This window comes from Lygodium microphyllum, chromosome 23 (genome assembly GCF_053477565.2).
Source record: "Lygodium microphyllum isolate KBCC chromosome 23, Lygodium_microphyllum_v1.1.10, whole genome shotgun sequence".
NCBI classification, from domain to species: domain Eukaryota; kingdom Viridiplantae; phylum Streptophyta; class Polypodiopsida; order Schizaeales; family Lygodiaceae; genus Lygodium; species Lygodium microphyllum.
This window is the reverse complement of record NC_141157.1, coordinates 60,788,891-60,806,668: the sequence shown is the minus strand read 5'-3', so window position 1 is coordinate 60,806,668 and position 17,778 is coordinate 60,788,891.

Genomic DNA, 17,778 nt, shown 5'->3' with positions numbered 1-17,778 from the left:
GAGAAGAAGTGGCCAAGTAGGTCAAAGATTTATTAGATATGGGACTCATTGAGCTAGCTCATCCCCTTTTGCATCACTTGTCTTGCTAGTCAAAAAGAAAGATGGCACTTTCAAGATGTGCATTGATTACAAAGATCTGAATAAGGTCACTATAAAAATAGATACCCTATTCTACCATTAGATACGCATGCGTGAAGGGGATGAGATAAAGACTGCATTCAGGACCGATTGTGGGCTCTACTACTACTTAATCATGCCCTTTGGCTTGACTAATGCACCAGCCACGTTTCAGAGCTTCATGAATAAAATACTTCAGCCTTACTTATTCAAATTTGTATTGGTATTTTTCAATGACATCCTCATTTATAGCCGCTCAAAGGAAGCTCAACTTATGCACATGAGGTAGATATTTGATATACTTAGACAACATAGACTCTTTGCTAAGGAGGCAAAGTGTTCGTTCATGCAGACTGTGGTTGAGTACTTGGGACACATTGTCAGTGAAGTAGGCATTAGAGCTGACCCAAAGAAAGTGCAGTGTGTCAGAGATTGGCCCACACCTGCAAATACCACCTCCTTGAGAGGATTCTTGGGTCTCTCCTCATTTTACCGCAGATTCATTTGGCACTATACATCTATTGCAACCCCTCTCACTGATAGGCTGAAGAAAGAAGCATTTTTATGGGATGCATTGGCAGATAGAAGCTTTAATTAGCTGAAATATTTGCTTACTTCAGCCCCTATCTTGGTATGCCCTGATTTTTCTAGGGAATTCACCATTCAGTGCGATGCTAGTGGGAGAGGAATTGGTGCAGTTTTGCTACAAGAACATGGGTTCATAGCATTTGAGAGCCGAAAGCTGGCTGAAAATGAGAGGATTATGAATGTCTATGATCAAGAAATGCTAGCCATCCTTCATGCCATCAAGAAATGGCATCACTATTTGTATGGCAGCCGATTTAGAGTGAAAAGCGACCATAGAGTACTCAAGTACTTCTTGTCTCAGTTGAATTTGACTCCGAAGCAAAGGAGATGGGTAGCCACTTTACAAAACTATGACTTTGACATCACCCACACTCGTGGGAAGGACAATGTAGTGGTTGATTCCCTATCTAGAATGTGGGCATGTAAAGTCTCTGCTATCATGGAATTACACAGTGATTGGATACCTGAGCTTCAGGAGGCTTACCTACTAGACGCTCATTTCAGCAATGCATTTCAAAAATTACAGCAATGACAATATGTGGAAAACTCTTCGTATCAACTGAAAAATGGGCTTTTATGGTATGATGGCCGAATTGCCATCCCTCATACCTCCTCATTCAAGCAGAAAATCATGCAGGAGATGCATTCAACCCCCATAGCTAGTCATTTGGGAGTCTTTAAGACCTATGACAAAATTGCTAAAAGCTTTTACTGGAAGGGCCTTTGGAAAGATGTGAAAGACTTTGTCTTGAGCTACGTGCCTTGTCAGCAAAACAAGGACAACACCTTAAAGCCAACTGGTCTACTTCAAGCATTGCCTATGCCTAAAGGCAAGTGGACACACATCACTATGGACTTCATCACCAGCCTACCGGTGACCAAAAAAGGTTGGGACAGCATCTATGTAGTTGTGAATAGACTCACAAAGGTAGCCCATTTCATTCCCACGAAGACTTAGTATAATGCTTCTCAAGTAGCCAGCCAATTCATGGAATATGTTTTCAAATTGCATGGCTTATCACATGTCATTGTGCATGACCGAGATTCTAAGTTTATGAGTAACTTTTGGCAGGCAGTTTTCAGCTCTATGGACACTCAGCACCTTCCACTACTTACCATCCATAGATAGATGGTTAGACAGAAAGGGTCAACAAATGGCTGGAAACTTACTTGAGGCATTTTTGTCATGATGTGCAGCATGCTTGGGACTCATGGTTGCACTTGGCTGAGTTTGCCTATAATAACTTCACACATGCTAGCATTGGAGTTTCACCTTTCGAGGCCTTGTATGGCTACAAGGTGCCCCTTCCTATGGCAATCTTCAATGATAAAATAAATCCACAAAGCAAGGAAGAATTGGAGAGAATGCATGCCTTACTTCAGCAGTGTAAAGCTAACTTGAAGAGAGCCCAAGATCAAATGAAGCTTTATGCCGATGACAAAAGATGGGATGTGGAGTTCCAAGATGGGGATTTAGTGCTCTTGAAAGTGCCTAAGTCACTATGGCAACCTGCTTTTTTAGCAAATTTGTGAGGGGTGTTGTGATTAAGGCATACTCCTTAATGAAGATCTTGTACTATCAACTTGGAGGCCATTCTTGGACATCCTTAACCTTTGTAGGATCTACAAAGTTTCCTTCATTTGACACAATAAATCCAAGATATTCGATTTGCCTCTTAAGGAAGGCACACTTTTTCTTCTTAGCATAGAGATTATGAGTCCTCATGGTCTCAAGGATGATGCGAACTTGGGATTCATGATCCTCCTCTTCCTTGGAATAAACCAAGGTGTCATAAAAGAAGACAAGTATAAAATCATCAAGATACGGTCAAAAAATGTCACGCATTAGCCTGTTATGTCAAGAATCATGTGATGGGGGGACTTGCTTGAGCTGTTGCGTCAAACACACATTGTATACACAAGAGGAAGCTCATTCAAGAGCACAAGAAGAGAGATGGAGGCAAAAATGTTTTCTTGCCGATTTATTCTTCTTCTTTCACACACTATACGATGCACACAAAGTATATATAAGATACAACATAAAGGAAAGTGGTCTACTAAGTCAAACAGCGCATAACAGACTACACCAATCGACTGGCACTATATCTTTGCCAGATATAGGTAGGTGTAACAAATTAAATATAATAAGTGATAAGTTAGTGGCCATGTGAGTATCATAATGACCACCAACGTGTTAAGTGTAGACGTGCGGACTCATCTAGCCAGGCAGTCCATCATCAACGTCCGCACGTGTTGAGCTTGCCATCTCAATATTCCCCCTCAAGCTCAACTCTATCTCTGCAACTTCAAGTAAGCTTTCGAACATTTGAATCTTCTCTACACCCAATTCCTTTGTGAAAATGTCAGCTATTTGATCCTGTATGTTGACATGTACCAAGTCAATCTCTCCTGCAAGTACCTTCTCTCTCATAAAGCGGTAGTGCACCTTGATATGTTTTGTCCTAGCATGGAACATTGGATTCCTAGCTAACTGTATGTTGCTCATGTTGTCACAATGAATGACAACCGGACCATCTCCCTGGACATCCAAATCATCTAATAACTTTTGCAGCCATACCACCTCACATGCTGCCATAGCAGCACCTCTATACTTAGCCTCTGTACTCAATAAAGCAACTGTCGGTTGCTTTTTACTGCTCCATGTAACTGCTACACTACCAAGGGAAAACATGAACCCATTAGTAGATCTTCTATCTATGACATGCTACCAACCCAATCTGCATCTATTTATCCAAAAACCTGTACATCCTTGCTTGCCTCATAAAAAAGTCCATAATGTAAAGTGGACTTTACATATCTCAATATACGTCTAACTGCATCCAAATGAGGCTTTCTAGGCATCAGCATAAACTGACTGACAAGGCCAACAACATAGCTCAAGTCTGGCCTTATGATAGTCATGTAAATCAAACTCCCTACCATCCTCCTGAACATAGAAGGGTCTTCTATCTCATCCCCAATGTCAGCAAAGACAAGCCTTTCTCAGCACTGTGCTACATGTCACCCAAGCATAGGGCGATGATTCAGTGGAGAGGGTGAGAAGGAAACAAGAATTGACTACATGGGCGCTAAGGTATGGCCTTCAAGAATAGGAGCTCCCCACCGGCACGGGACTCACCAAGGAGTAGCAATTCCACTACCTACGCAGTGCCGGCCTCTCCACCATTGAGCTCAAGGAACTGGAGTTCGAAGAACAGGAGCAGCCCGCACCACCACCACAAATGACCCCAACCGTGGCCAAACAAGATACCGAGGAGGGCTCGGATTTGGAGCAGGAGGTCGACAAAGAACAATGAAAAACGCCTAGTCCCCCTCTACCATACCTCCCACCAGACGAGCCTGAAGATGCCCACATGCCAGAGCACATCGTGGTGGTAGCCAGAAGGAGGCAGGAGCTGGCAGAGGATGCACAACGCAGAGCACGGTCACTACCCAGACAATTCTCTGACAAGCCGGTACCACTACGAGGGGACCCCAACCCTATAGATTGGCCTTAGGAATTGATCATCTGGCATGACTGAGAGTTCCAGACAAGACCTTTTGAGCTGTCATTTTCCTATCCACGCTCGCTGGACCAGGCATGCCTAATTATAACTAGGTGGAGGCAAGAGCCCATAGATTACTGGCAGGACAAGGTGAACCGAATTCCCAAATCCATCCAAGGCTACGAGGCACAGCCGAAGTGGCAGAGGAGGATTTGGGACACCAATTTTGATGCATGGACCGCCTTCTGCAACTCACTCCCCGAGGAACAAAATGACCCCACCTACATGCCCTACCCCCACTAGCATGGAGTGGATTATGACTGCACTATTCATGGGGGTTTTGATTTTCCTAGAATATATAATGTAAATGCCCGAACTCCCGAGGAATGCTTAGTTTTTAGAGTAGAGGATATCCTTCCATCCACCAACTATTTCCTCGCGAACTTCTTCTCCTGCCCGGATCCCCCCTTCCTAACCACCTGCAATTATCTTAGGTTGATCAAATTCCTATTAGTACAGAAGCCTACTGCTGAGGAAGCCCACCTTCCCCCCCTCTTTTTTGACATCAATCTAGGAATATATAGTAGAGCTATGACTAGATTAATGATGAGGGCAACCCTCCTTCCCTCTTTTTGCTTAGAACTCTTAGAAAACATGAATGACACCTGCTTCACAAGGTGTAACCATCCCTTTTTGTCATCCACACCTCTGAAGGCCCGGGCTGCTATTAAAGAATACCTCCAAAGTCGTGCCTTTCTATCCCAATGCTTGCAACCACCCCGCGCTTTGGCTGAGGTGATCGGCACTAGCCAAACACCTTCTATATATACCGTCTCTATTATTAAAAAAACAAAAAAAAAGAAAAAGAAAAGAAAAGAAAAAAAAACTCACTTTGCTCACCGCACCTAGGGTTCACCCCTAGCCCCTCTCCCCACTTCACGCTTAGGGCACATCAAGGGCAGGACTCCCAAACCTGTCACCCTAAGCTTTGCACTGCACCTCCAACAACACACAAACTAGGTCCTCAAGTGTGGGACATTACCGAGGGCTTGCCCAAGGTTAGACCCATCTCCCAGTTCCATTGCACATGCACTTACACCTCATCGAGAGGTAGACACACCCCTCAGGGAGTGCACATCCTTCTCTTGCAGGTTGTTTGTAACCCAATCGGGGCCTGCCATTGGCATAGATTTTGGAACCATGTGTTTTTCCATGGCTTGTGGAGGCTTGGTTGTGACAGTCATCGCCAACGACAAATTCCAAATGGGTAGCAAAGGCTGAGCACCTTCATGAAGATCAAAGCAAGCTGGAACCTCTCTACATCATCCAGAATCAACACCCCATCATGTCTCCTTCACAGCAGCACCTTTTTTTTTTAAATTGCCATCATCTGCTTGCCAATTCCACTTAGCAATAATCCCAACTTTGCTGCTGCTCCCCACCCCAGTGCCATGGGATTGGCACTCCGCTAGAGGGGGTAATGTTTATCGCAACACAGAGGAACAGAAAATGGAGAGAGTATTTGCATCTTTAAAGGGAAGATCATCTTTAATCATGGGTTGGTTAGATCAACTAAGTAATCTGCATATAATTGAGTAGCTTAAATGAAAATCATAAAGTCGTGAATAGTTAGCATATGATGAACACCTCAAAGTGCTGGGTTTGGTTAAGTTATGTTAAAATTCTGCCTAGTATCGCACTTGGGATGCCGATTTGATATTTCCAATCTTAAGGGTCCCACATTCTTGAAATGCTAGGATTATCTAATCACCCGTGCAAGAATGATCTAGGGTTCTCACCCTAAGATTCAGTTGACCAAATGCTAGACCTCCGCAAGGAATTTAGGGACCCTAGGGCCAAAACGTTTATCAGCCTAGTAGGGTTAGGGTTTTGGATTGGGTCAATAGGACTCCCAAGCCCTATATCTTGATCAAAGGTATTCTTGATCAAGGAATACTATATGATAAGAAAAATAATCCCACAAGTTAGGTGTTGACTCCTATCTCGTGCAACAACCTGTAACGTCATATGCTCTTGCATCTAAATCACAAAATAGAACCCCTACACCTTAGACCAAGTTTGGCGAGTTCTAATTGCTAGTTAAATTTCCTAGGAATTGAGTAGGCATCCTGCTTCAACACTCTTCCTTGAAGGCTGATTTGTGAAGCCAAGGTAGTAATGAATTTCTAAGAAAGCAATTGACCAACCAAGTTAGGGAGACAAGGTTGCCCACGATTTATTGACTATAATTTAAGAAAACCTAAGGTAATGACAATTTGGGTCAACACACGGTATAAACCCTAACCCAAGGAAAAAGGGTAAACAAGCAACTCAGCTTACGAAACCCTTGGGATCTTGCCAAGTTGCGATTGATCCAGGATCGAATGTTGGAAGTATTTGGGGAGAAGGAATCACACCTTAGCAGTTGGTCGTACGAACGACCACTGGAAAGCTCGTGCTTGTACACTTAGGTGTATTGTTTGTACTTCTTTACTCAAGGAACTAATTCAGGAAAAACAACTAATGCTTCAGGTTAAAAGCATGGAGGGAGAGGTAGTACCAGTTACCTCCGACTGTCTACCTGACCCTCTCCAAGGGGGTTGTTAGCCGCGCCAGGTACGTGGACCGAACCCGCTGTGAAAGATCTCTCCGTGGGTGCTACTTGGAGTAGGAGGACACTTGGGTGCCAGGGGAGGCTCTGGCCGTAAATTCCTTGCCTCCAGATCCTGCACAAGAGGCTGATGTGACTCGAGATGGGATCTCGAGGCCCATATACTAGTCAACGGGCGGAACTTGGAATAACGATCCCTGAGGATTGCTGGAATAGCCTTCGGGCAAGTTATTTGATGTATTCCAAAGACTTTGATAAATAAAGATCAAATGTTGAAAAAGGAACTTGTTTGACATTGTTTTTCTATGTCAGTGCTTAAGTTGCGTAAAGGAACCAGTGACTAATTGGTTAATTAAGGAAGCTATCTTTGCTTATCAAACTAAATGTGGTAGGTAATTAGATAACTAAAGCAACCCGAGGAAAGTGCGGTGGACGTGACTCTGGGTCCATCCTACGGAAGGGTGGTCCTGGTTGGCCAGGAACTTTTCTCAAAGGAATCGATAGCAAGGTAACAATAACCTAGAATCTATAGGGTTAGAGTCCCGATTTATGCTGTTTTAGGGGAACGGAATGGGACTATGCCTTACGGGCAGAGAGGTTGAGTTTCACATCCCTCTCGTTTCCCATTCTCCTTGAACCAAGTGCAGTATAAATCCGCTTCGACCCTGATGTTTCTACGCAAAGTAGTTTGTATGGGGCTCGACGCTAGCTACCTCCTAGGAACTTAACTATCAGGAAAACCCTGATTCAGGTCGGTCCTAAGTGGGAACGGCCAGGTGCCTCCGCTTCGTGGCAGACTCGGGAAAACCTAGATCGCAAACCACGCGACATTCCTTGTGAGTGCCGGGTGGCACTTTCTAGACTCTCTTCCCGATGGGCTGTTAAGACGTGTCCTACAAGTGAACAAGGGGACACATTACAGATCATTTTGTAACAAATAATTGTATGAAGGTTCGGATCAATCTCGATAACTTATTAAGACTTTTAGGCCAAAGCAAGAGTAGTGCAAGCTATTTTTTAGACCACAAGAAGGCTATAAAAAGTTTAGTGGAAGCAATATTTAAAGCTTAGGTAAAGAAAAACATCACATTTCACTTGGTGAGTATGATACTTGGAGCTTTATCTTATAACTACATTTTTTCTTGCACTTGATATTCTCCTTTTCTCTATAGTATGTTTTACTAAAGCATGGAACATACTTTGTTGAAAACTATGGACTATTATTCATATGGAATACATAGGACATAGACAAGTCTCACTATATCAAGCAAGAACATTCTACTTTAGAACCATGAGATGTGGTGGTGAATGAAAAAAACAAAATCATTATGTGAAATATTCAATACTTTTTATAGAAAATAGCTTAGGTATGTTAAAACAATATGCACTATGTAGGAAACTGAGGAATCCATAGAGAATTGACATGAAACTTAAAATGAATATTCTCATTAGCAAAATGACTTTATATATAATGTGATTGTCATCACATTTTCTTGGAGATCATTTACTCTTTATAGCATTCTATAAATGCATTTGAGGATATTATATATATATATGGCTTATAGGTCAATCGAAGAGCCATTTTCTTTTGCTCCTCTCTACTTCCCCATGTTCTTTGTCTTTATTTTTCTCTAGAAAAAATGTGCTACTTTTGTTTTGTAGGAGATATCTTTGCCTCCTATACCCTTGCAAAGAGGGGTTTCTCAAGGGATTGGTAGGAAGGGCATAAGCACTGTAACATAGAAAGCATCCACTCCTTAAGCCTTTGCATCCTAGAGCATAGCCAGAAAACTCAATTGTGGCATAATTTTTAATTCGTTTAATTTTATTTTTATGTGTGGGATGGGCTATTGCTATACTTTGAATGGAAAATCTTTACAACATTTGGATCAAGATTTGGGAAGTAGTGTGGAAGGGTAGAGCCTTGCTCAAACTTGGTCTGTGTGACACCAGAACAAGCAAGAAAACCATCATCATTGTATACCAATACTTGTGGAAGATATGAGACAACTACTCAATTGAAGATTCAAGAAATAAGAGGAAAGAAGAAATAGTAGATAGAAAAATTACATTTTGAGGATTTTCTTCCTATATAACCTTATCATTGATCCACAAATCAATAGAACCATGAAGAGGCGCATCCAAAATATGTTCTACTACACCTTCTTATCCATTTTCTCAATTTTAATTCGCCTTTGGGCCTCTAGAAACTCCTTTTTAGATGGAATTATCTTGAAGTGCTCAAGAGTCTTTTGTAATGTAGTATCCCAACTTTGATTTAAAACCTTCCTAACTTCTAGCAAAGTGGACTTGAAGAACTCTAAAATCATTTAATAGAGAAGATCTGGAGCAAAAATTAAAATGAGGATCATAACCTGAGAGCGGAATTTAGGTGACCGGAACTGCTTAAAAATAGCTAAAAATTATGAATATCAAGGGAAAAATATTCACTGTCAAAGGCGGCGGCTCGATCTAGGACGATTTTAAGCGCCAAAGTGCTTTAAAGGCGCCCGAGCAACACTTGTTGATTTTTCATAATTTTTCAGACAGTCGTGCGGGTTGACACGAGCTACTGGCCAATGCGGGATGCTAAGCCAGAAGCCTAGGATTTTTCAGAGCTCAATTCGGAGATCGGACGGGGAAATGGCCAAGAATTGGGCAAGATTTGAAAAGGTGGACATGAGTTTGGCCAAATGAGTAAGTGACCCTTGGGGCCCAAAATGAAATGTTACATAAAATGAAGGAGAAAAAAAATCGTGGAGAGAGAGAGAAGAGGATCACGACAGCAGGCGCCGAAATTTGCGCTCCATGCTTGGTGATCACCATGGCAGCCTGCAAACAACCCCTGCAACTGATCACTGCCCCTCATTCCCTCCTGGATGCCAATCATTTCGCCGCCCTTCGCTCGCGCAATGATGCCCTCTTTGGAGAATTCTGATTTCAGTCTTTCTCTCTCCTCCCTCTCTCTCTTCTAAAGGCAAGTTCATGTGGGGAGAAGAAGGAAGAAGAAAGAATGGTGGAGGCTTGTCCGGCATGGATCGGATTGCTCCACGGGCTGGAAATGGTGATTGGTGATTATGCTGGACATGAAGTGCTGCTGATTTCCAAATCTACAGCCATGGACATGAAACCCGAAACACGCAAATAAGCGGTAATTTAAAACTTTCAAAGGAAATTTCAGCTTTGATGGGTTTTGATGGATGAAATGTTGTTCATGTGGGATAAAAATTGTTCATGTTACTGTTTTCTATGAGTTCTTGCTGGTCATAATCAAAAAATCAAAAAAATATGCATTTTATGGTTCAAAATAATATGCTAAAACACGAAAAACATGAAAAAACAAGGAAAAATGAGGGTTTTTGGCATAAAAATGGGAAAGTGAACAGGAACATCAACTAAACTCTCATTTTTTCTGCAAGAAGGAACTAAGGGCCATAGCCCATAACCTGTTTTGAATTTTCAGTAATTAAATAATGCAGGAAAATAAGGGAAAATACAAGAAAATGGTGGAAAAACCCTAAAAAATAGGGGAAAAATACATTTTGGGTTCCGAAAAATAAGGATAAATAAGAGTAATGTTTGTGAATGTTTGTGGGGACTGAAGCATGAGGATTTTCCTCAGTTCAACCCCACCTTCTTGTTCTAGTATGTCTTTTTTCTGTTTTTTCCACATAAAATGATGGTGAAATACCCTATAAACCTATCCAACGATGCAATACTTAAATGGGGAAGGGTAGAGAAGTTGAAATATGTCTAAATGCCGTGTGAGATGATGGGAAAGTTGCTGATTTCTATGCATAGCATTTAGGACGGATGATAATTAAAATTAAGAGCTTAGTAGCACGAGGATCACCTCGGTGCTAGGCCCATGCAACGAAGCACGAACGGTAGTTGGAAACCATTAAAAGAATGTTTTGCACTTGTGCACGATACTGTTTTGCTAAATGTTTGAGCACTAGACATCCACCAAATGCATAGAGCATGAAAAGAATTTAAGAGTATCGGTGATCAGCTCCTGGACATGCATTGCAATTGGTTTATGAGGACATGACCTACGTTGAGAGGCAGTGAGATACCCATGCTGTAGGCTAGTCGTGGGATCCTAAAGGGGAAATCAAGTAAGGACAATGGTACATTCCTGGACACGCTTATTGGGTACCTTGAGCGACGTTTGTGCGAAATGTCTAAATGTTGAGCGACGCATCGAGGGGCCAATCCCCAAGGTGTAGGAGAGTCACAGAGGGTTGACGGCATTCAGCCGTAGGAGGAACCCCATGTGTATGTGATTCGAGCCTTTTGGCTATGTGAAAGGGACTCCCTCTGAGGAGTAATATTGGGTTAGGATCAGTTGGACTACAACGTATTACAAACGCAATGTTTAGGAAGGCAGAGATTTTGATAGATGCTCCTGGCCGCGAGGCCGAGGGGTTGTCTTGTGCATAGTGACGAGGTCCGGCTAGTGCATGAGCCAGTGCCGGCCCGTTTTTAGGTCCATCAGTGGTACGTCTGCCGGGAGCCGCTTAAAAGTGGCTGTTCTCGAATCCTGGTTGTTTAAGGACCAACTAGCAGTTTATGCCAGAGGATACTGAGATTGATCCGTTATTTATTGATAAGCATCGTCTAGCAGAAGTCCAAAAGCAAGAAAGAGACGAAAGAGCTAGGCGACGTGCTGAAATTTTTAGGAGATATTCCCCTAAGCGTAGCGGTGCTGAACCCTTACGAGGGAGTGGATCTAGTGGTCTTAGGACCACAAGCAGTAAGTTAGGAGAAGGCGGAAGCTCTAGTGCTCCCCTTCCTTCTATAAGCCAGTCCACGTCAAGTACGGGAAGTGTAACCCCATCGTCCCCTATTCCTAGTGCAAATCCAATCCTCGTCATGGCGCAGCCTATTGCAATTCTAGCAGGGACGACGGATTTGCCGGCTCTAGGTTACCCGCTACCCATTTTTAATGGGCTAGTTGAGGAAGATGCGGAACTCCACATTAGGGAGTTTCAAAAGCTGATGTTTAACTGTCGCATTCAAGAGGAAGGACATTTGATGATGTTCTTCAATATGACTCTCAAAGGAAGAGCCGCTATATGGTATCATGGTTTAGAAGCCGGAACCATATTGAACATTGATGCATTTTATGGAGCTTTTCGAAGGGAGTTTGCCCCTGAAAGGGGTGGGCAATATTGGTTGCGTGTACTCAACGTGACCCGCCAAGAACCACACGAAGATATTCGTGCTTATGCGAAGAAGATAAAAGAGGTTTTCCGTAAGTTGGACACCTCTATTCCTATCCCCGTAGTTGCCCAATTGCAATATTTCCTACATGGTTTGGACTTTAATATCCAATTGCAGTTGAGTAATGTCCCCTTGGGGGATATAGATACTGCCATTACACGAGCACAAGAGGTGGAATCCCGACTACAAGCAGCCTATGCTTCTCACGGCAATTCGAATATGGGTTTAGTATTGGGAAACAATGTGGCAATGACCAATGGCAGTAGTGGTCAAGGGATAGCGATGGCTAATCCTAATGGGAGAGGGAACATGATGCAGAATGTCCCTTTATTACCAGCTCCCCCTAGCATGTCGATGCCTACGGGCAGTCAAATGGCTCCAAGTAGTGGAGGCCAGGCGGTCAATTCTAGCACCATGCCTGTAGCTCAACAGCCTGTGCCTAATCGAATTGTTAGGCCGATTGAACGACATGGTAATGACCAAGGCTATGAGTCGAGTTCTTCCAATGTTCTTGGCGAGGTTAAGGACATGATGAAGCATTATACCGACATGATTACGGAGCAGTATCGACAAATAGCTGTTGATGTCAACTTCCTTAAAAAACAACAAAATTTGATAGGAAGTAGATACCCGGAGGAGGGTGCACCGTCGAGGTTTAGTTGCAAATGGTGTAGCGGGCAGCACTATCCAAGAAATTGCCCAAATGTTAAGTGCAACATTTGTGGAAAATCTGGCCATTTAGCAGCTACTTGCTGGAGTAAGATCAGTTCCCTCCAGCGAGGAAGTCGGCAACCAGGGCCTGTTAATCATTGTGCCCAAGGAAATGACTCCCAGCCAGAAAATGGGCCTAAACAAATACTTCAACGACCAAAGACTACAGTGGAGGAGCTACCAAGTGGTAGTGGGGTTAGTTTGATTGAGGCTGTACGCATTAATGATGCTGAAACCTCTAATCTGCGAGCTGTTCTTACAAGAGGTCAAAAGGGTAGAGGAGCCGACAGGGATAAGCCTGTCGACGGAAACCCTAAACAAGGCGACAAAGGAGCGCAAGTTTTGGATCCTGCCATGGAAGGGGGACCTTTGAAGCCCGTGGAAAGTAAAGCCGATAAGGAACCACCAAAGAAGAAGGTGAAAGTTAAGAAAGAGGCAATAAAGCCGGTTCAACGACCTAAAGAGCGGATGGTTTGGTGTGAAAAGCGAGCTCTATCGAACTATCATGAATTCGATTTGGCGAGCTCTCTTTGCGAAGTCAAACCGGATGTGAATCTTTTACAGCTTATTAAGCTTTCCCCAGGAGTACGTAATGAATTTAGAAAGATCCTACGTACCGGGTATATTGTAGAACCTTTGGGTATTGCACGAGTTGGTGATGACTGGTTCGAGCATGCTAAGAAGCATTGCCCAAGGGTTGCAGCCTATGTCGATGGGATATTAGTAGATTATGCCATTGTCGACACGGGATCATCTGTTAACATTATGAGTTCTGAACTGATGGAAAGGTTGGGTCTTGCGATTCAGAAAGATACCTCCACAATTCTCAGAATGGCAGATGACAGTTTGAGACAGCCGGAAGGCTGCACTACTAAGGTCCATGTCACTGTTGCAAATGTAGAATGCATGTTGGACTTTAGGGTGATTCGTTTTGCAGGGCGGCCAAGTTACTAAGTATTACTTGGATGACCTTGGATCTTGCAAGCGGACTGCCAAGTAGATATACCCGCCGGTCGACTGATATTCGGCAGAGGTGCCCAACGTGTGGTGGTTGATGCTTATCCTGAGTCCCCGCAGAGTGAGAGAGCTCCTCTATCTTCTACAGAATTGGAGACATTAGAAGATTTATCTGCCAGTGAGACATCATCGAGTGATGAGTCCAAAGAGGGATCCACCACGGAGGACATCTATCAGATCACTTTGAACGAGCCGATAGAGGGCCAAGAGCGTATAAGAGATGTAGATGTTATCGAGCTAGACCTTGGTACGCTTGGTGATTCGCGGCCAATCAAGTTAGGCTCTATGCTCAGCACAGCAGAAAGGGAGGACTATGTGGCCTTGATCCAGGAATTCCGTGATATTTTTGCCTGGAGTTATGATGAGTTGAGAGGCATTCCTCCTAGTCTTGCTGTTCATACAATTCCGTTGAAAGAGGGCAGTCGTCCTGTACGATAGAAAGTAAGGCGTATGCCTTTCGAATTGAGGGACGGGCTGTTTGAAGAGTTACAGAAGCTTCAAGAAGCGGGCTTGATTTTTCCTGTGCAACACACGGAATGGTGTTCGCCAGTTGTGATTAGAAAGAAGAAGAATAATCAGATCCGTTTATGTGTAGACTTTAGGGAGTTGAATAAGCAGACAGTTAAGGACTACTACCCGTTGCCATTTATTGACCAGATTTTGGATCAATTAGCGGGTAGGGAGATATATTCGTTTATGGATTGCTTTGCAGGATATAACCAAATGGCAATTGCAGAAGAGGATAAGTTGAAAACAACTTTCATCACTGTATTTGGTACTTTTGCGTACCATGTGATGGCCTTTGGTTTATGCAATGCGCCTGGTTCGTGGCAACGAACAGCAGATAAGACATTCGGTGACATATCCCCTGAAGAGTTGAAGGTGTTTATTGATGACTTAGGGGCTGCCACCGTGAGAGCAAGGCAGTTGATCATTTTAAGAAAATGCTTTGAGCGTTGTAGACAATTTTGCATCGCCCTAAACCCACGGAAGTGTGTTTTTGGAGTACCTTATGGGCTATTGCTGGGTCATGTGGTCAGTTCGGTAGGAATTGCGACAGACCCCGAGAAGGTCAAAGTTATAGTTGCCATGGGTCCACCACGCACTCCGAAAGAGGTTCATAGCTTTCTGTCTTCGGTTGGTTACTACCGTAGATTCATCAACGCCTTAGCAGAAAGAACGTTGCCACTTACAAATTTATTGTCCTTTAGCTGTTCGTTTGTATGGGGTGACCCTTGTAAGGTAGCATTCGAGGATGTGAAACAAGAGCTAGCAAGAGCGCCCGCTTTAAAAGCACCTAAAAGAGGTGAGGTGTTTTATATCTTTTCAGCAGCCACGATGTATAGTATCAGCTGCTGTTTAGCCCAAATTTGGGAAGAGAAGTGGTACCACCCGATTGCTTTTGCTAGTCGGAAGCTGGGGGTATCCGAAATCAATTACACCTACATGGAGAAGCTGTGTCTAGCGATGGTCTTTGGGACCAAGAAATTCAGGCATTACATTCTCTATGAGAAAGTCGTGCTTTATACGAAGGCGGAGGGACTTCGACTATTGATGAATAAGTTACAGCCGCCTGATCGTTTAGCGAAGTGGTTAATCACTTTGCAAGAATTTGATTATGAAATCAGGAGTAAGCCACCAAGGTTGCAAGGCATCGTGGAATGTCTTGTGGACTTTGGGGAACCGAAAGAATCTGTGGCTGAAGGTAGTGACATGGAGTGGTTATTTAAAATAGATACGGCATCTATTCCCTCCTGGTATGCTGCAATAACGCATTATTTATCAACGGAGAGGCGGGATCCGAATTATCTAAGGCTGAGAGAAGGAAAATTAAGCAGCAAGCGTTAAAGTTTTCTTTGATCGCAGGTACATTATATCGGCAAGGGGTTGATGATATCTATCGCCGGTGTGTGATGCCTGATGAGGTGCCCTTCATCTTGGATGAGTGCCATGATTCTGCTTGCGGTGGCCATTTTGCTGGACGGCTCACAGCACAAAAGGCTTTGAGAGCAGGTTATTGGTGGCCTGCTATCTTCCAGGATGCGTTTGCGTATGTTAAGCGATGCGATATTTGCCAACGACATGATAGTCGAGAGAATAGGAAACGACCACTCACCCCTATTATGGCGATACTTCCATTTGAGAAGTGGGGAATAGACTTTGTGGGTCCTATTACTCCGTCATCGACTACGCAAAAGCGGTACATCATTGTAGCAACTGACTACTTCACAAAGTGGTCAGAAGCACGTGCAACAAGGAAAGATGATGCTAAAGAAACTGCTAGTTTCCTCTTAGAGCAGATAATATGCCGGTTTGGTCCGCCGAAAGAATTAGTGTCGGACTGCGGAACCCATTTCCTGAATAAGGTGATCAAAGGTTTGACAGAGTTGTGGAACATCAAGCATAACAAGACAACCCCCTATAATCCGCAAGCCAATGGGCAAGTTGAAAGCACCAACAAGCAGCTTGTGGGCATCCTGTCCAAAATTGTTTCAGAAAAGAAACGGGATTGGGATAAAAAGTTATACGTGGCAGTGTGGGCTTATAATACGACCTTCAAACGAGCCACTGGCCATACCCCGTTCAAGTTAGTATATGGGGAGGAGTGTGTCTTGCCTCTAGAAATTGAGCTGCCGACTATTCGGTTTGCCATCAATCATTCTTTGAGCGATGAAGACACTCTTTTTGAGCGCTTGACGACACTGGCACATTTAGATGAGCTTAAGTTGTAGAGCTTATTGCACCAAGAAGTGGCGAAGCGCCGAATGAAGAAGCTACACGACCTCAAAGCCAAGAAATACACCTTCAAGAAAGGACATCTTGTTCTGTATTATGACGCACAACGTGAATTATTCCCAGGCAAGTTAGAACCCAAATGGGATGGGCCCTATAAGATCGTTAGGATAGGAAAGAATAAATCTACAGTGTTGTTAGCTGACCTTGAGGGGATAGAATTTAAAAATAAGGTTAATCTTAATAAGATTAAACCTTATTACTTCTGATTGCACTAATGCTATGACTGCCTTGCAGGTCTAGGCAAGATCGATCAAACATCTGCAAGGAAATCGTGATAGAGGTTGATGGGTCATCTGATCCCTTATTTAGAACACCCATATTTAGAACAGAGGTATCATCAGGGGAAGCTCATTTGGTGGAGCAAAGGATACAAAGTGATTGAGCAAGAAGGCGGGACATTTATTTGGGAAATCAAGGTCTTCTGCCATCACTGCCTACAAATTTTGACGAGCATCCCTGTTGAATTCAATGATGATGGAGGGATGGAGCCTACAGTCCACCCGTTGAATATGCTGAATTTCGATTACCATAATTACGAGTAGAGTCCGGGATGGCGGGATATGTAAACCCTTTATGGACGTACACCTTGTACTTTGATGGGGCGTCCAGGGGTGCATGTAAAAAAGGAAGTGTAGGAGTTGTCATCCGAGACCCCCGACAACGCATTGTCATGAAGTTAGCTGCTTATCTCGGGGCGAATTTTACTAATAATATGGCCGAATACAAAGCCCTGATCATGGGTTTGAATATTGCAAAGAAGGGTGGTATCCGCCAGTTGTTGGTAAAAGGGGACTCTCAGTTGGTTTTAAATCAACTCAATGGGACGTACATGGTACGAAACCCCATCCTTTGTATGTACCATCATACTGCCATAGCCCTGCTAGACGAATTTGATAGAGTGTCTTTTCAGCTGATTCCACGGAATTGGAATCAGTTTGCTGATTCATTGGCTAATCTTGCGTATGAAGAAGACCTCTTCTTTAATTGTGGCCCTTGTCCCGATATATCTATTGACGATGAGACAGGACCTGGTTGCTTGTGGGGTATGCTTTCTGAACATGCCCTCTTTGGCAGACGATGGTTGATCTGGGTGATGCAGAGGGTAAGTGAGACTCATCTGCCTTTATTATCTTGGACCCACAGACTGGTTAGACAACATGTGATGCGAACACCTCTTGCGATATATGCAGGAGGGATAGGTCATAA